General features: G+C 44.7%; 1 long non-coding RNA gene across 1 annotated transcript in view; it reads left to right on the forward strand.

Moving 5' to 3' along the window:
* Positions 1-19,457, forward strand: part of LOC138068702 (uncharacterized) — a 124,513-nt gene that overhangs the window by 12,583 nt on the left and 92,473 nt on the right. Inside the window, exon 2 of the long non-coding RNA XR_011143396.1 lies at positions 10,955-11,107. This is a non-coding gene — a long non-coding RNA (uncharacterized lncRNA). The remainder of the gene's footprint in view (positions 1-10,954; positions 11,108-19,457) is intronic.

Below are 19,457 nucleotides of genomic sequence, written 5' to 3' on the forward strand. Positions count from 1 at the left end.
CAGTGTCAGTGTTTTGTGCAAAAGTCTGAAAGGCTGCAGGATTCCACAACCACTTCATAGCAGTGATGTTTGCCACCTGTTGCTAAATCTTCATGCTAAATCAATAGGCCTAAAAGGCCCTGAACAGCCTCACCTGGGGCCTCCACCCACCCTGCCCATGGCCTGAGGGCTCCATTTAAGCTTAACCTGGGGCTCTTACATCCTCTCCAGGTTGTGCTGTAGGAGTGTATGTCTCCAGGTTTGCCTCTTGGACAGACTCAGACCTGCAGTGTGAGTAGCTTCTCTCTTAGAGGGACCCCCTTGGTTGTATGCTGTAGTTTGTCTCTAGCCCTGGCTGTGCCTTGGCTCCTGGAGGGACTTTGGACCTCTGTTGTAGCCTTGTCTCCTGTCCTATCTCTGGCCTGGTCTTCTTTTGCTCCTGCCTGGGCTCCCTGGGTCTGGCTCATTGCTTGCCGCGTCTGGAACTGTCAATGGAGCCTATTGCCAGCATCTGGCTCTGCTGCCATGGGACTGCACCTGATGGTGAGGGTGCTGCCTGTGCTAGGGTCACCCTGGCCCCTAGGTCACCTTCCCTTAGGGAGCAGTAGGCCCTTGTCATCCCTTACAGTGTTCTGTTTTGCTTAAAGTTTTACATAACTTCCTGAGGTTGCCTGAATAGCTGCTTCCTCTCAAATAAAGGGGTAAGAGCAAATAAGACTTTCAAACTTTGAAGTAAGATGCTAGAGAGGCTAGTTTTAGGTTTTTGGAACAGATGCAGAACTGAGTGAGATATCTGTGATTCCCATGTGTTCCCTGGGGAGGGGGAGTGCTCTCCAATTGGGACCTGGAGTAGCCAATATCATGTGCCTGAGGTGAGGTGAGAAGGAACACTTAGCAGAGGGCCCCCTTTCCCCCCCCCCCCTTTTTTTTATTTTTAAAGAAAATGCTGCCTCTGTTACCATGTGGAGATTTGATGGCTCCTGCCATCAAACTGTGGGTGTCTTTGGAGTTCATGCTCTCTGGAGGATGGTCTGTAAGGGTCCTGTGAGGGCCACAAGTGAGTGCTCCGTTGCTCGGTCAAGCCCAGCATGCTTTGGCCAAGTGCTGAGTCAATCGCCTCCTACAATTTCAGGCACGCAGTGGAGCTCTGAGCTATTTCTTTTGGTTACCAAAAATAAATGGGTATGTTTAGGGTGTGATTGTTTTAGATGTCTATTGCGGGAGAAGATAATTGTAAGTGCCTGTTTTTATCGGTGACTAAAAGGAAGTCTAGATGACCAGTTGGGACCTGAAGTCATGCAGGTTGTATCCCATGCCCTGTGTCTGGAGCTGCTGTAAGGCTGAAGTGTGAAGCGCCTGTAGAGTTTAGATACTAACAGTAGGAGAAACTGTAGGACCTCCGTTTTGGATTTAAGCCCCTAAATTTCACTGAAGTCCTCTGTTAACTCCCCAAATCTATTTTTGCTATAGGCTGACATACCCGACACAAATGTCAGAAGCAGGAACTGGGCCCTTGTCTCTCTCAAGCCAGTGGCTTTCCAGCTACTGGACTGTATTTTTGCCCTTTCAAACATGAAATCACAAGTAAAGGGACTGCCTAGTCCTTCTTACCTCTGTGACCTGTTTCCTGCTCTCTGGCAGGCATGGCTGTGGGGTTCATTCTAATCTCATACAGTTGTGTTCACAGGGTAAATTATTTTATAACTATGACTTATTAGCTTCTTGGGTTTATTTGCTATTTTAAGTTGGTTTTTTTTCAGCTTCAAACTCTGGCTAAATGGACTTTCCCTTGCTGAAAACTTGTCTTCAGAACAGGAAGGAACTTGACTTTGTAAAGATTTATGTCCCTTTTAACCTAATTATGTGACTATTTGTAATAATAAGCTTCAGTTCCACTTCATATAGTAAAATTTCTTCTGTAAGCAGTTATTTGCCTCAGGCTATGAGGTATCTGCTACTGAAACTCAATGAATTTATATGTATAAAAAAATGAAAATGTGTTAAAAGTCTGGGCCCTGTCCTGAAATCTTTGGAAAAGTCTATGTGGGGCAAGAAATGTGACATATGTGAAGACTGTTAAACCCTTAAACTTATTCTTTTCAAAGTTAAAACTTGTTTTAAAGGTTGTTTTCCTAAAATAAAAAAAACTGGAGTGGGGAGAAATACGTATTTGTAGATGTAGAGAGAGCAGAGGATTATTTCACTGTTATTAAGGCAATATGAAATTAGGAAAAGGTGTTGCTTTGAAACAAGAAACTTAACTTTGACAAAATCATGATTTAAAAAAAAAAAAGTAACCCCTTGACTCCGTTTTAGTCTGACAGACATTAAGGAATCATTCTCATCCAAGCAGGCGTCCCTTTGTCAGCACACGCGTGCCCAAAGCGCTTGAGCAACGATTCACCTCGTCTAGCGCTGCGTCTCCCCATTTTCTTTATTCTTCCCCCCCCTTATTTTTCTCTCTCGGTGGTTGTTTTTTTCTTTAATTAAAAATATAATTGGACGGGCAACAATAGCAGGCCTTCCTGCCTCCTGCCCTTCCTCCTCCTCCTCCCCAGAGGATGTCGTCCTGCAGGAAGCCAGGCGGCTGCCGAAGCCAACCGACAGCCCCGTCAGCCGCAGGAGCAGAGGAAACCAGCGTCTGCTGAGTTGCCAGCGTCTCTGGTGGTCATAAATGAGTCATAATTTGCTATATTTGTGCGGCCGGGGCAGAAGCTGTTGCTGTGGCCGGTTTGCCCTCGCTGGCTGTGCCGGCGCCTCGCGCCCGCCAGCGTTGGCGCTGGGTGAGGGAGGGCGCGAGGCTGACATGTACAGTGGGTGCTGTTGCATGGACTCTATCTTTAGATAGCCTCCTTCCCCCTCCTCCCCCCGCTGTCAGTTGTTTTTTTTAGCCACATATTTCTTTTGTGTACAACAGACCAAAAGAAGAAGCGACGGCTTCAGAGCACGTACCTGAAGCATAAAAACATGGCGACCGTCACGGCAGTGAGCCAGCCCCCAGCTGGCGGCGGCTGCTCCCTGCCTCGTGCCACGGCCCTCGCTTCCCCTGCAGGTGTTGCCGCACTCCGCTGCCCTGAGCTGCCACAGGCCCCGGTGGCTTCCCCCTCCCTGGGGAAGCTGGAGGGGGGCGGGACGTGCCAGAAGGGCCTCGGCAACCATCTTGGCAGTGCCGCCTAGGCAGAGGCGAGGGCGGCCGCCTCGGGGTGGGCGGCTGCTTCACACTAGTTTCATTCCCCCCTGGCTCTGCTGCCCCCACGCAGGGCTCGAGCGGGGCTGCGGTGGGTGGGCAAGCCCCCGGCTCGTAGCACGGCCGCCACCGCTGTGGTGAGGGCTGTGGAGGTCGCCGTCGCACCCAGCGCCGTGTTTCAGCTCTGGCCTCCGGGTGCCTGAGAAGGTGGCCTGTTTCTGTTAACTACATGCAGCAACACGACAGCCAGCACTCCTGATCGTGGTCTCTCTGCACAAGCTTAGCTGAACTCCTTGCATGGCCTCTGTTCTCCGTTTTCCCCTCTGCACCTCTCCTGACAATAAAGACAGGTGTTTTTTTGCTTTCCTTCTCATCTTCCACTAGCTTTTTTCTCCCCCCTGATCTCTGCTACCTCAAACCTTTTTAAATCCGCTCTGTGGTTATCTGTTTTGGTGTTTTCCTTTCACCAGTACTTTTCTACCTCCTTGTACCCCTCGGTTCTGGAGACTCTTATTACGCAGGCAAGCCACCTTTATCTTTACATCTCCTATGTTTGTTTTCACTACTGTTTCTGCCTGCCTGCACTTATTTCACATTTATTTCCTGTTTCATCAGCTTTCTTTATCTATCCACTACCCTTTGTGTCTGAAATCCTTACTGTGTCTCTAGAAAAGCCTTCATTACTCACAGCCTCTTCAGGTTTGTCCTCCAGGCCTCCTTCCTGCCTCTGATCAGGTCTGGTTTTACCTCCTTCACTTCTGATGCTTCCCATCCCACCTTTGTGCACCAACACCCCTTTCTCCCCTTCTTCCTCATGTCCTGGTTGTTGACAGCTATCTTCACTCAGCTCTTCCTCATCAGCCACCTTCTCCAGTGTCAGCTTTTGTTTCTTCCTCTTCTCCTTGCAGGCTTCTCTCCTCGCCCTCCAAGACCTCAGTGATTCATCTTGAGCTTTTGCTCCTTTCTCATCTTGCATGGTCCAGCCTGACAACTCCAGGCTCTGTCTTTTTATCCCATGCTCTTTCTGGTTCTGTATATATCTAGCAAGAATTGCATTACCTTTTCCTACTGTATATGTGATTTCTTCTTTCTTGCTAATTCTGTGCTGTTGTACTTAACAGTTCTTCTCCAGATTAATCAAATTCCAACCCATAATTCTAATTGCTTCTTGTGGAGTGAAATAAGGTGACAAGACCTTACTTCTTCCTGCCTCTGAATCTCCCTTCACATAGCATATCTCAACTTCTTTTCCCCCAAGAGAAATGATTAAAGCACGCAACCATTGCTTGATCACCTTGTCCATCCAGGTCTTCCTTATTATTCTCTTCCTCTAACCTTCCTTTTTGCCCTAAACATTCTATTGAAGCTGCTCTTGTCAAAGCATCAAATCATGTTTTGAAGAGCCAGTTCTTAAAGGTGGTACTGTTTTCAATCTCCCTGTCTCCTCAGCCAGCACTGATCCAACAGTGCTCTTCCTAAAGTATTTGTCTTCCCTTGGTAACCAAAATGCCGTAGTATCCTGGTTTTCCTCTTATGTCTCTAGTCTGTTTTTTGGTACATCTTTCTCCCTGAATTTTGTAGGGTTCCTAGAGGGCTTCATCCTTCATTCTACTCTCCTGCTGCAAGTAATCTCTGGATAATCTCACCCTCAAATACAAATAAAATCTTTGTCTACGCTGTCTACGCTTAATCTACAGAATTAACTGGGTGCTTCTGGCCAACCTCCTCTTGTCCAAGCCAGAATCTTAGGAGGACCGGACATCAACTTCAGCACAGTGGTTCTTCTGTTCCATTTCTTCCATTTTGATCACAGGAGATAGCTATAGCCATACCAGACGACAAAAAATTGTGCTATCGTATCAGCTAGCAAAGTTATTGGCAAGTCATGATAACTCAACATGCTAATGTGTGTGAAAACAGCACATAACCCCCACGTTTTCATTAATATTGTAATATGCTCGAGTAAAAAGCACAGCTTTTTCTGTTGGGTTGTTTGTTTGCCTTAAGGAATGGAGACTTAACATCTTAAAAGAATCATGAACAATTGGTTGCTGTTAATCAGTAATGGACTGTTCCCCAAACATCATGAACAAAGGATTGTCCCAGGCTGTCACCTTCCTCTCCTTTAGATGGTCCTATTTAGGACACCCAGCTGTTACCACAAAGGACTTTTGTCTCTTAATATTTAGCTCCTGTTCCCCTGAAAAGAACCATGCCAGCTGATCTTGTCCGGAAGTTGATGGTAAACTGCAAAAGCACTTGGATATGTTCATGACTAGAGCAACAAGATGGAAGCAGGCTGGGTCACTGCTCAGAGCTTTCAGGACTGCCTGTGTTCCATTACAAAAGGGAAAAGAAAATCTGCCGTCCAGCAGAGTGACATTATACTTTGTCAAGGCAAAGCACTAGTGCTTCCAATTTGGGATTCAGTAATAGCTTTCTAAGGGATGTGAAAGTAGGGGCAAAAAGAGCTATGCTCTTGTAAACAACAAAGGAGAAATAATTTGGCTTAGGTTTACGTTTTGACTTTTCTTTTTTTTTTTTCCAACCTCTTGAGTGTGTCGTCTTTGAAGCTCAGACAGTTTCACCTCAGCTTTTTGAGGAATCTGAGGGTCTTTCAGATAGCTTTTCTTATCAATGTTGCCTATCAACTATGTTTAGTAATGAAGGCACGAGCGGTTCAGCCTTCTTGTCTAACAGTCACTCTTTAGCCCATCTTGTTGCAATATGCCTTTTAAAATTATTAGATTTGGTTTTTTTTTTTCCTGAACACTAATCACATATCATTTGCACTTTTTAATGTGCTAGTAATTTTATGAACAAATGACTGGTGAGTCTAAAAATAGTTCTTAAAAAAGTCTCCTATAATGGCCAACTTCCCTTTGAGGGCAATGACAATTTGGATTGGGAATTAACAAGCGAAATCACTACAAGGCATACTTGGTACCTCAGTTTTTTCAGAAGCTGTATATTGCTAATTCCCGACACTTATATACTGCTGTTGTCTTTTACCTACTTGCAGGCTTGTGGCTCTGCTATCACAGTAATTACCGAGGGGTGGCTCTGGGTGCAATTTTAAGAGCATTTTGATAATCCATGTCTCATTTCTCAAGGCAAGGATGGAAGGAGGTCTAGAAAACAGTCACAGCTGGAGTTTGTTCCTCACCTGAGCCTCATTCTCATGTCTAAAGCAGGATGGGGAAGCCAGGAGAGGGCAGACCTGTGGGAGGAACAGATTGAACTGCTTGGTTTAGAATGGCTCTGGCTTTCCAAAATTGTACCATTCAATTTTGTTTATCTCAGCACCTATTTGAGAGGATGATATTGTTGCCTGCCAGTAAGTACATTAAAGAAGTAAATGGAGTGTTGTAAGAAAGAAACCTTATTTCTACACAGGAATGTTAGAGCATAGTTGGGAAAACGGGCTGAGCTGTTTGGAGTGGTAAGCAGGAACCAGACCCTAATGCCTAGGAGTAGCTGGTGCTCTGCAATGCTTGTAGATCTTACAAAACAGTGGGGCTCTCATTTACTGGCTGAACTTCCTAAGTCAATGCTTTCTCTGGTCCTCTGTTCTTCTTTCTGAACACATGAGGGCAGTACATACCTTACACACCAGCTCCAATTTTTAATATTAAAAGTAACTGAGTGTAAACTTCTAATCCTTCTCTTTACAGTACCTTCTAAGAAGTGAAAGAAGTATTTATGCCCCCATGCCTAAAATACCCAATCTTCCTTTCCTTTATAAAAACGCAGTCCCCTCCAAATTCCTCCCCTTTAAGTCAGTTCTCCCCTTATTCCTAATCCAGCTGAATTCCCCCCGGCACTTTGTCCTATTGCTTTGAATCACAGGGCTTCTTTTGCAAGGTGGTGCTTCTCGTGTGCAGATAACACACGTTTGGGGATTCTACTGGCTGGTCAATCTGTAACTCAGGGTGGTGTAATGGGAAAAGCAGTATCTGACGTCATGGTAGCAAACCTTTCATCAAAAGAATTTTGTCAGTGGTGGATTAAAGAAGGTAGTGAGCTCAGAGGGAAAGGACCTTCAGAAATAGTTATAGGGGAAGACATTCTGGATATGAATTTATGGCATGAGGATTTGGAACGTCTCTGACTTGCTTGGAAAAGAAGCCTTCAGATGATCTGAGGTTTGGCAACAATTTTTTTCTCCAGTCTTCAAAATACTTTCAATTTTCTCTGCAGGAGATGAATTTATAGAAGACAACTCTCATCCTGATATATTTTACTGACTCCTCTCAGCTTCTGACTACTGCTTGCTTTTGTGTCCCACGCCTGCCCCCTGGTGTTGCTCTGGCTCTGAGCTGTGAGACCGGCCCTGCTGTCTGTGACAGTATGAGTTTTCTGGCTGTGATTAAGCAGTTTTCTATACAGACTTTGTAGCCTTGAGTTGCTTTGTTTCACGTTGCTTATTTTTTGGCATTACTTGTATTTGAGGGTGTGACGATAGTATCTAACCAAGGGAGAACGGGTAAAAGAAGCAGCAGAAAGCAATTTTGAGAAACCTTGCCATTTCTTTAGGCCCTTGTTGTCTTTAATACTTTTGTTAGTCTCTTAGTTAACTCGAGGAAGCCATGAAACAGTGCTGCTGTACTCTGCTCCGAATGAGTGGCTGCACTACCCTCAGGAAAGCAAAAAAAGCAATTTAAATAAGGTATGAACACCTAAGTGACATGTGGAGCTAGAAATGAAGATGACTCTCGGAAAATAACCGAAGTAGAAGGCAGCAAACAAGTGAAATTCAAGGCCCAAAGTATGACTGTTTTCTCACTGAAGGCATATACATACCTAAATATATGAATAAATAATGCAGAAGTGTGGGAAAATAAGCTGTTAGTCAAGCCCCTGGATGAATTATGAGAGTGCATCCAGGAAGGGGAAGTCTGTGGACAGCTTCCGTGGGTTAGGGAAGCTCAAAGCAATGGCAGAGCCCATCTATTCCATAGGACTTCTATGCCTTGGGCACTTTCTTGTGTGTGAAGGCAGAAAATAAAAGTCAAGGGGACACACTTACTGCTCTAAGCACCAGAGAAAAACTGACCATGTGCATAGAATCACTTGTCATTGGGGAATGCTTTCCTTATGCACCAAACCTGAATAATTAGATGTATAAAATTCAGAAGCACCTTTATCATCTTCAGGGGTTAGGCTTCACAAAGCTTACCTTTTTTTTTTTTTAAAAAAAAAAAAAAGAAATCAATTGCCATGTCAGCATGGTTCTCACAGGTGTCATTACAAAAAGAAAGGAAAAAAAAAAAGAGGAATTTGTGCATGCTTTGTACTCCCTTTGGGAAAGGCAGTCCAAGTCCCAAAGTCCCAAGGATGTCCGGAGAGGCTCCAGTTGTAATGATAGTAAGTGCAAAACTACAAGCCACACCCAGACATTTCCAGTGGAGCGTATTGACATAGTCTTCTTGCAGCGGGATGATCAGGAGAGGAGACAAGTAGCTTGCCTGTTTGGGGAAATAACGCAGTCAACGTGTCAGTCCTCCCAGGTAGTTTTAGCCAACTTCCATGGGTGAGAAGGGTTTCAGGTCTCCTTGATGGGAAAGAAACATTAATTGGAACTGACTGTAAACTGCATTGTCTCAAACAGCCCCCTCATGATATCTAAGACTATATATCAATTTTTCATCTACAAGTGTATAACTTACAGATGAATTATGTACTTGGGTACTTGGGAGAGATTTGGGTGTTACAGATATGCTTTTTAGAGTATTTAACAAGAGCTCAGTGGTGGAGCTCACTTAATTCCAGCCTGAGCTGTCACTGCTGGCAGATATATAGCATAGAGAAAAATCAGTCTTCCCTAGATGGGGAGGAAGGAGGATAAAGGGCACCAACTCTACCCTTTTTCTTAAGGAGGTCTCAGATAAGCAGCAGCTGCTGCAGGAATGACTTCCCAAAGCTCATGTACGAACTGCCTCCTTGCAGCAGTGGTTCAGGAGAAGCTGGATGGCAGGAACTGGGTGAACGTCTCCACTTAGTATTTGATTTCTACATGCTTGAGATGCTGCCTTTACTTAATACCGAGAATCGCAGTGTCTGACTGGGAAGGAAAATAGCAGCAGTCTGTGGCTGGACTGGGCTGGAGGAACTCATTCTGTAGAAGCCAGTGTCAGGTGATGCAGGTTAGTGAGAAGCTGGGAGCTAAGGGAAGCAGATGCCTTGGCCCTGGGTGATTTCTGAGCATAGTGAATTAACAGTGGCCTTCCCCAGCAATCTGTATGCTCTGTGGAGCAAGGGCTGTCATCCTGTGTGTGTCTGGAGCACCTATCACAGGGAGCCTGAGGTCAGCTTGGTAGAAAGGAGTGCTGTAATGTAGACCTGTAACGGACATAACAGCTCACTAAAACTTCTACTCAGAAGAGCTGCTGTGAGTACTCAACTCTCTTGACCTTGGTAACTATTTAGGAATGACTGCATGGGTGTGTAGTGGTGGAGAGGTAACCATCTGCCCTTTTAATCCAAGCTATAAGATTATATGTGGGGTCTCCAAGAGAGATTGGGCATTGTTGGCTTTCTGGATACTAGCAGCGATATGTTGATTCTTCCTGAGTTCTTACTGTTGCATACAATCATTTCTGTGAATAAACCAGAGAATGAGTTGGCAGCGTGGCTACTTTTTGAGCTGAATGGCTTTGGTGTAGGAGGCAATGTCTTCAGTGACTCTTGACCTAAGAATCTCTACTGTTTTCTTAACCACCTGTGAGGGATAGGTCCAATGTGTGATGAACCGATGTCTGTTAACAAGTGACTTGTTCTAGTTTAACCTTTCTTCCAATTTCATGCTTTATAGTGTAGGCTTTTCTTTTCTATCCATCCTACATCACCTCCCTCTGCCCTGTTATCTTTGCACTCCAGCTAATTCTCTCCCTCCCTCTAATCCTTGGGGGTTTTCTTCTGCTCTACCACTTTGTATTTGCCCAAACCCATCTTGCCCTTTCCTGTCTTTCTTTTGAGTGTCTGCATGTCCCCTTTTCTCTCTGTTGCATTCTCTGTTCCCCTGGGCCACCAGGAAGATGGCTGCTCCCTCTCCTTGCTCCAGTTTGGGAAGGGACTGTGTCATGCTGAGGCAGGCAGTGCTGACCCCCTTCCCCTGCTACCTGTTCCTGCCAGGAACGTAGCAGCAGCAGCTAGGAGGAGGCCTGGCTGCCTGTCCACCAGCGTCCCGTAACTGCTTGGGAGCCTTGCTGTTCAGTGACGTCCCAAGGCTGAGGGGCGCTTGGCACGTGTTGGTCCTCCCCCAGTCTGCGTGTGACAAGCAATACAGACAGCACACCAGATGCCATAATCTGCTTGTCTGAGCAGTGACACTCGATTGCAGCAGAGGTGTCTGCTATGAGCTTTTGAGGCGGCATTGTCTGCTCTCCAGCTTGATATAAACTTAAAAAATAGAAGACTTCCAGATCTACCTTCTCTACTTCTTAACTTAAACACTTCCACCTAATTATCTGACTGACCTGTGTTAGCTGATCCCAGCCTAAACTCTAGTTTGCTGAGTTGCAGGTAACACATTTAGTGGGGTAACATGTTTAACTTGGTAAAATCAAGCTAAGAGGTAAATTGAGGAAAGGTGTTTAGGGAGCAGCAGCTGCCAAGCAGTATTCAGGTGGATTTCCAGGGGCAAGCAGGTGGCTGCAAAGCCAGCAACTGGACCAATTTTGCCTTCAAAGAGGGCAGACAGCTCTGCAAGTGGGACATGCCTCAGCGTGCGCCTGGAATATGATGAGGGTGTCGAACATGGATTGCTAACAATCACCTTCCTTTCAGAATCTCCCACCAGAGGAGAGGCGGAAAAGTGTGGGATGTACCTGACCTCGTCTCACCAGTCCCACCACTGTGTGAGGAGAAGCTCCTGCCCGTGGATACCAGCCAGTGTCATCCCGCTTCTTGCTGAGCATCACGCCTTTGGATCAGTCAGAGGTAAGGAGACAGCACCAAGCTCCTGACTATGTGTATCACTCTTTCAGAAATGCTGTATTTTTTATTGCTCGAAAAAATGTTTCATGTTCTAGAGGCTTATGTTGGCGAAGGGATGCTTTGTATTTCTTTGTCACAGTGTCTAATGAGCCATCGCAGAGACAGTTAAGAGAACTGGGGAAGGCAGCTGGGGGGATGCACGTAGAAACAGCCCTGGGCGCCGTACCAGTGCGGTATCCTCAGTTCTCCTTTCACTTGGAACGAGCATCAGAGCTGTGAAGACCAAAGAGAAATACTGATATCGACTATAAACTAAATTCTCCATATTTTGAAATAAATACACAGCTCTCCTAGAGCTCTAACGTGAAAACAAATGCATCAGCAGTTTTTGAGCATCACGCGGCCAGGCACGTTAATAAACGTGGCAGGGTGAACAACCCTCTAAGCTGAAATCCAGCACGTGTGGGATGTTCATGACCAAATAACACCAGCTGTGTCCTTCCCCCTTCTAGGCTTGACTTAAGTGTTGGGTGTGTAGAAGAGAAGGACAAAACATGGTCAGCGTTCAGCCCCGAAGGGGGAGGCTGCGGATGCGCTCGTGCGCCGCGCTAGCGGGGGCAGTGGTTTGCTGCTTCAGGTGTCCAAACTGCAGCAGTCTGCAGGCTCTGGACAGGATGCTTTGTTTTGTTGGTTTGATTGTATAATTGAAGGGCTATGGGTTTTTTCTATTTAAAAAAAGAGCTGTCTCATTTCCGTGGGTGGGGAAAACTTACTCTATGCAAACAGCTCTGATTCTGATATAGAAATGCAGTTAAGTAGGAAACGGGCATCCTGGCATCACTCCTCAGGGTCAGCTTGGCAGAGAGCTTTTGGAAGCTCCTCTTTTCCCCTTTGGTTTTGGGGGATGGCTCGACGGAGGTCTGGATGTGGGGCCTGAAAGTTGTGTTTGGCGTTGGCTTCAGCCATACCTGTGTCATAGCTCTATCTGAGCTGGAGGAACCGATGGGTGTGCACTTGCTTAGAAACAAAGGAAGTTGTGTAGCACGCTGGGCAAGTTTTCTTCTATTCTGTATATTTCTGAATATACAATATAAATGTCAGTACTTCAGCTAATGGTGAAAATCTAGGCTCTTCAAAGGGCAATTAGTTTCCATGTCAGCCATCTGTCCTCTTCCTCTGTAGATCAGCATGACTATAAAAGAGAATTACTTCAATGCTGAGGGACTTTAACAGTGAAGACTACCGATGTGTTTCCGCATGATTCTCCAGTGTATGCACCACTGAAAATGAAGCCAGTTTCACTCTCTTGCCCTACGCTTTCACTGAAAAGCTTGTCTCTTCCAATAGGGAACAGAGTTTTAAGTGAAGTATGGGTATGTAGGAGCAGACCAGCAATTTGCAGATCCTGAAATGAAGGATTTTCACACTAGAGGAGATTTTACTTTTAAATAGGCTAAACTTAAAAATAAGATGTTTGTGTGTTTGTCATCGGATTTCTTGTACTAGTTATAATAACAAAGTACTTAAATAATGGCCCTTCTGCTTTCTCTGCTATCCTGAAACTAGCTTGAATAGAGTTGCTATGGAAGTTCAACTTTGTAAGGCCATACGGGTAGGGTTATAACTTCACTATGAATCAAGCAACAGGAGGAACTGGATAAAAAGCCTCTCTTATCCAAATACACCTCTTCAGTGGTAATCAAAATTTCTACCCTGGTTTCCTGCTAGAGGCAGTGCAGTAGGAGCTAACACAAACCTATTTTCCATTGTAAGGAATAAATAGCCTTTTTTGGGATGGTCTCCTGGAGCTTTATATAGCCAAGGCACAGTAATGCAACCTCTGTATTATCTGCATCCCTTCCTATTTCAATTTATCCTGTGTTTCCTCAGTTAAAACATTGTTTTCCAGATGGGAATGGAGCTTCCTTCCTTACTTGCTTTCAGTTTTCCCAGTGTGAACAGAGCAGCGTGAGTCAGAAACCAAACACCTACCAAGGGCTTTTTCCCCAAGAAACTACGTGGCAACTTTGCAGTCTCGGGGATCGCTTGTTCTTAGCCTATGGCTTCTCGGCGCCTGGAATTCTTGTGCAAAAAGCTGTGAAAGGCTGAGCTTCACCACTACAATATTGACTGGAGAGATGGAGGTTTCAGGAGCAGTGTTTTCCTTAGGCCTCTGAAATAATTGAGGTGGGAGGGCTTTTCTCACAGCGTGAGGCTGCAGTCCGACTGTGCTGTTCCATGCAGAATAAGCTGTGACCTTGAGCTGCAAAATTTGACTTTATTTGATAAGCCCCTCACAGCTCTGGCTTAGAGAGCGTTACAAAGCTGCGAGACACCCACCTTTCAGCAGCTCCGCAAGGTGCCTATAGGCCTCTCACAGAGTTCTTGGCTCTGTGCTTGGGGCCAAGCGCGTGAAAAACTGCCTGGTTAAATTGTTCCTGTGAATGTGTCCTTTAATGTATCTCTGCAACTTTGTGATGTGGCTCAGCCCAGTCAGTGCGATGTCAATGATGCAGACAGATACCAGGCCCCGTTTCTGGTCTTTATCCAGTGCAGTCATGCATAGGCCCTTACAGAAGAAAGGTAAAAATATGCCTGATATATTTTCATGAAAGAGCATTGGTGGAGTATGCTCTTTCACTTTAAACTCTGCAAGAAAAGGAAATAAATTTGATCTCTACTCCTTTCCTAGAGCCCTTAGGTTTCTTTCTTTTGCAGTCAAGTGAGACAAAGCCAGTAAAAATATATCCTGTTCAAGCCATTGGTCTCACCCTGCTCCAGCTGCAACTGTCTGTTTAGCTTTACCAGATGAAATTTTACTGCTGGAGCAAGGGCTATGAAACTGAGCAGGTTTTATGAGAAACTGCTTTAAATCTCCTGTGTTACCCATCTCCCCCAGGTGAAATTTTTAGCAGAATAGGAAGAGTCCAGGAGAGAGGTGTGAAAATACTACCAGCAACGGCTGTTTAAAAAGTCACTCTTTGTTCACAGAGCCCTGCATGGTGTTTTTTGGGATTTCCTGTTCTAAGCACAGAGATGACTGTGGTAATGATCAGTGTTAGCACATAAAAATCATTTTTAGCCGTGACTAATATACTTAATATAATCACCCTGATTCATAAAGCACCAATTTGTATATAGATTGGTTATTTAATAATGCAAAGCATCAAGCATGTCCATTAGGAGCAGAGGCCACGTCCCTCTTTTGTGCAGAGCATCCAGAGACCACCTTGGTCAGAGACTGGGATCCAGAAAAGCTTATTTCACCTACAAATCGCTGGTCAGGACTGAGACTTCCCTGCCCTGGATTCTCCCTAGGAAAAGGCAGAAAGATAGGGCCTACTTCTTTGAGCTCCCACGCACAAAAGGAGTCATTCTGGAATTGGAGGGGAACACCAGCTCTGGCTGTGAACACTGTATGTCACAAAGTCTGTTGCACTATCACCATCTTGTTCTATTTGTCTGCTATATAGGTCTGCTTGTAACGTTTCCTTTTTACTGAGATGCCTATATACACATATATATATATTCCTTTTCATGCCCTGATACTTCAGCATGTATTCTCCTGTAAGTACTGCTCATTGCTGTATCTTTACCGGCGCGCATTTTCCCAGTACCAGAGGCCGGGCGTTTGGCTCCCTTGAAATCCTTGCCAACTCTAATCTACAACTCAAGTGACTTGGCACCCATTTCCCACAAAAAGCCTTGGTATCCTACACCTCTGTACACGCCTCAGATACTTGTATTTATCTCTGCCTGATTAGGGCTCATCTGCTGCAGAGTTTCTGCAGATGTTTCTTTATTTCTCTGCGAAGGGAAGGAAGGTGAGACATACATGCAGAGGAAGGAGGTGTGTTTCATAACATCATATTTATTCTGAGATGACTACGGTGCCAGGAAAAATATGCACATCGTTCAGAATTTTTTGTCTCATTTGTTCTTCCCTCCTACTCCCACCCCAAAAAACAGGAATTCCTTGCTTACTAATTAAATCTCTTTACCTACAATAAACCAAGGAGGTTATCAATGCAGCAGCATGATGCGGTCAGCTGATGGCTGCAGTTGCTCAGCAGGAAATCTGGTAGGGAAATACAACTTCAGCAGCTTCGCAGACTTTATTTTTAGGGCGCGTGAGCTTGTTTAGCCTGCAAATGCAAACTGCCAGATTTCTATTGTTGTCAGATGGCTCGCGGCCCACCAAGCTGAATCAAAACTGTTGACTTGCAGGCAAAGAGGAATTGCTTTGGCAATTACTTCTCCCTCCTCTGGTCTAAGATGCTGTATGATAGACGAAACTTCTTTTTAAAAAAAAAAAAAAAACCATGTCCAGCATGTCCTGGTTACAAATTCCTGCTTGTAATCAAAAAACAATCACATTGCAAAATCGTCTCCAAAGCACCCGATGTATTTAAGTTTGGTCCTTTTGCAGTTGGACGTGGCCTGCCTCTCCTCCTGTCCCGAGCGGGCCAGGTGCAAGGCAGCGCTGCAACGGAAACGAGAGCGCCGTGTTAGCTCAGCGTTGTTCCTGAGCCAACTGCCCCTGCCGAGAGCCTCGATTTATTAAACCTGGAGCGCAGTGCTGTACTGGGGCAGTGACAGGGATTTCAGGTGTGAGCTGGTTGGCATCCAGCCAGCTTGGCAAGTGGATGCAAATCCTGTGGAAGATTCAAGCCCATATATTATTTCGGGAAATCCAAGTTCTAATTTTGGTTCTCCCTCTCCCCCAACTCCTCCCCCGTCACAAATCCTTATGCTTCTTTGTAGTATAAACTACTCATTCTAGAAATCACTGAATTAATTCCTCAAGAAATATGCACGTGGAATTATCTTGAACTCTTTGCTGTGCTTGTTTCTTACCCTTCTGTCTTTGTGGCTCTTTAAAACCTGGTATTAATTCGGATACCAGCTTGGATACAGTGAGGGGGTTCTTCTAGGCTATTGCCCATAGATATGAGAAAGATCTCAGGCCCCTTCTGGTTATTTTTTTCTTATTACAGGCCCTGAACGAGGTCAGGCAGTCCGGTGCTTTGCAGGAGTGCGCTAGTTGAGCGATCGAGCAGTGTACGCCCCCATAAGCATTCCTTTATCTTGCACGTGGGTGTGCAGTAATTCCTAGGTCAGTGTCGAACGGCTGAAGGGCAGCAAGCCTGACTGTCTGGGTGTCGGGTTTTTTTTCTTTTCTTTTCTTTTCTTTTTTTTTTTTTTTAAACCATTGAAATGCTAGGTTGTTTCTTCCGGCTCATAGCACCTTGCAAATATCTTGCCAAATCACTTGGAAGTTATTTAGAAAGAACCAGACTTGGCACGTTTTTCTGCTATCACCATCACCAAGAGGTGTTTGTACCTAATGACTTGTCACCTTGCTGGTGAGCGTGTCATTCCAAGCCCTGATCCCCTATGCGTGAACTTTCTCCTCTGGATTATTATGAGTTAGGCATTACCGTCTGGCAGCTGTTCAGGGGACAAGGACATGACTTGTTGTCAGCATTGACTTACGCTTGAGTATGCCCTTTAAAATGAGTAACAAGCCTCTTGCTCTAATACAACGTATTGTTCTGTAGGCCTTGTCAATGTGAAAAGACAGATGGCCTTAGCAAAGATGCAATTAAAACCTAATTTAGTTGGTCTACTACAGTGTGACGCTTAATTCTGCTTGTAACAGGCTTGCGTTGGTTAAATTTGCAGTGACCTAAGTGCTGTAGTGTCAGTTGTGAGTTCATAGTTTGGTAATTATGAGTTTGGATTTTGTTTATTTAATTTTTAAAGGAATTTACCCCTTGCAAATTTCTTACTGTAGCATGTCCTTGGGCCCTTCACTGAAGTGCTATACATCACACAAAGTCTGAGGTTTTAGTGTCAGACAAATCCACGTGTGATTTAAAAAGCCCTAAATAGCCAAAACATCCAGTCCCGCAGTTTTTACATCAATCAAAGGCTCGCTCAAGGCTACGGCTGCCTGTCATGTGCAAGGACTCTTCAAGAGCTCAAGCAAACGTACTCATTGCTTGACAGTGGTTATCCTCGCTCTTTTTCCGGTTTGGCCTTGTAACTGTTCTGCACACTGGAACTGTCCTGCTGTGACTAACAGGAATCAAGTGGTTAACTACCCCTCCTCAACAGCAAGCATACTGATAACTGTGAAGGATGGTTATAACAGCATTGCTTATTCCTTTATTTCCAAGGGCATGTTGCCATGTCAGTAGAAGGTGCTTTGGTGCTGTGAGAGGTGGAGGGCAAACCCAAACGGGTTAAGATAACTAAGTAAAAATGGAGTATGGACCAGGCTCTTGGATTAAGGAAGGTGGCTGTTTGCTGGGGGACGTACATAGCCTATGTTACGCAGTGTAAACGATGTGTGCAACGGGTTCATTTCTGTTTTGAACTGTGAAACAGTGTTGGAACCATACTTGATCACGACCTGAACTCCAGGTATTTGTGCCAACCTCTAAGGATGGGGCCGGATCTGGTGAGGTGCTAGTCTTGTCAGCTCGGGAGTTCAAATGTTTAGCTGGGTTGTTTTTGTTGTTTTTGTTTCAGGCCTTACGTGGAATTTAAAACCCATCTCTATTACCTGGCCTACCCTTTAATGAGGGAGTGGGATTCTGTGGTGCGCTGACCTGAGCTGCAGAGTTGGCTTAAAGCATTGTCGCTGTCCTGTCTGCACAGACACCCTCCCCTCAGCTGTGCCAACACACCTCTTGATGGGATAGAGCTTTTAACCGGAACTGGGTTAAATAATAGTAGTAGTAGCAGTAATTAAAAAAAAAAAAAAAAGATACGCGTACACACAAAACACCACTTGTGAATCCAGCTATCGGGGGTATCAATTAAGTAACACAGGGTGTGTTTGCGGTGGGGAGTTATTCCAGAGTACCCATCTGAGAGTTTGAGTGACTGCTGCCTGTATGAAGCGTCTTACGTGTACCTCTTCCTCACCCTCGTTTTCATCTGTGGCCCCTAGCTGCAAAGCTAGTTCTTGGTGAAGAGATCATATATGGGAACAAGTGCAAGTCTCTGAAATGCTGAAGGGTAACACATTTATGGATGTGCTGTGGATACAACAAGTTTATGGCTTAATGCAAAAAGGGTTTTTTACCTATATTGGCCCTTCTCTTAGCTTGGGATGGGTCCTATTGCTCAGGTACAGCCTTGCCTTCATACACACAAGTGGGAGTGAGGTTGTGGAGTCTTAGTTTTTCTCTCCATTTAAATGAAAAATTATGCTCGTAAGTAGTGTTGAGGAAAAAATGCAATTCAAATTTGCAACAAAAAACCTATAGGTTAGTGAAGGAATTTTAATAGAAAACCCTGTCCCCTTACTCTGTGGTGTCCTAGCTGTATACATTGCAAGTGATCACTGCTAACTGTGAACAGTTACACTGCACAAGCAAGGACTAAAAAGTCTTCTGCTGCAGAGATTACTACAAGAACAACATTTAGCAGGATGTGATTGCTGGACATGAGACTAAAATTCAACCTTTAAAATCTGAGCATCTTATTTCTGTACAAATCTGTAAATGAATCAAGGTCTTAGATCTGTCAGCTGTCCAAACTTCATTTACCTTATTTTCTCACTGGGTTGTAAAGTCAGGTAGATATATATATGGCTTTATACTGGTTTTAAGAACTCATTTTACATATTTGATATTGCTCATATGCAGAAAAGCTTGTTTCCTTTCGGATAGTCTTGTAGTCTTCTGTTAAGGATTGTTGAACAGCCCTTGTGGAGGATTTGAAATCCCATGGGAGTGTGCGTCTCGAACCACAGACGTCAAGGTGAGCTGCAGAGGTAAAAAGCAAAACCTCTCCCATGTTAGATTTACGTGTTTGTGATTGCAGGGTGGCAAATTAGCAAATACCAAATGCTGCTTTTGTAATTGCATAGGCAGAGGAGAGCAAGATAAAACAGTACCTTGAAGGAAAGCCTGTAGCCTTACTTGGGTGCAAAAAACTGACTTCCAGCCAAATTTTGTGAAGTTCTGTGATACACGGCAGTTGTTGAGCTCTTCCGAGGTTTGTTCAAAATTGCATTTCAGGTGCTTTCATGTAAACTTTTTTCAAGTCAGTGAAAATGTGCCTTTTTCTTGAAAGGGGAGAGCCTGGTTTAACTTGTGCATTGCCTGGTTTGCTTTGGTGAGTTGCATGAAGTACGGCTCTACAGCAGTGTGAGTGCATCTCAGTTCTGTTGTAATTTTAAGCCCTATATTGGGGCACTGATGATGATACTTATGCCAAAAAGTATTCTTACTCTAAAACATCTTCACCTTGTTACCTGGAGCGGCATGGTCAGTGCCCGTCCTTCTAAAACGTGCCCTACACTTGCACAAGGTTTTTTTCCTATTATTTGTGTTTT

The sequence above is a fragment of the Struthio camelus genome, chromosome 11 (assembly GCF_040807025.1).
Source record: "Struthio camelus isolate bStrCam1 chromosome 11, bStrCam1.hap1, whole genome shotgun sequence".
Classification (NCBI taxonomy): domain Eukaryota; kingdom Metazoa; phylum Chordata; class Aves; order Struthioniformes; family Struthionidae; genus Struthio; species Struthio camelus.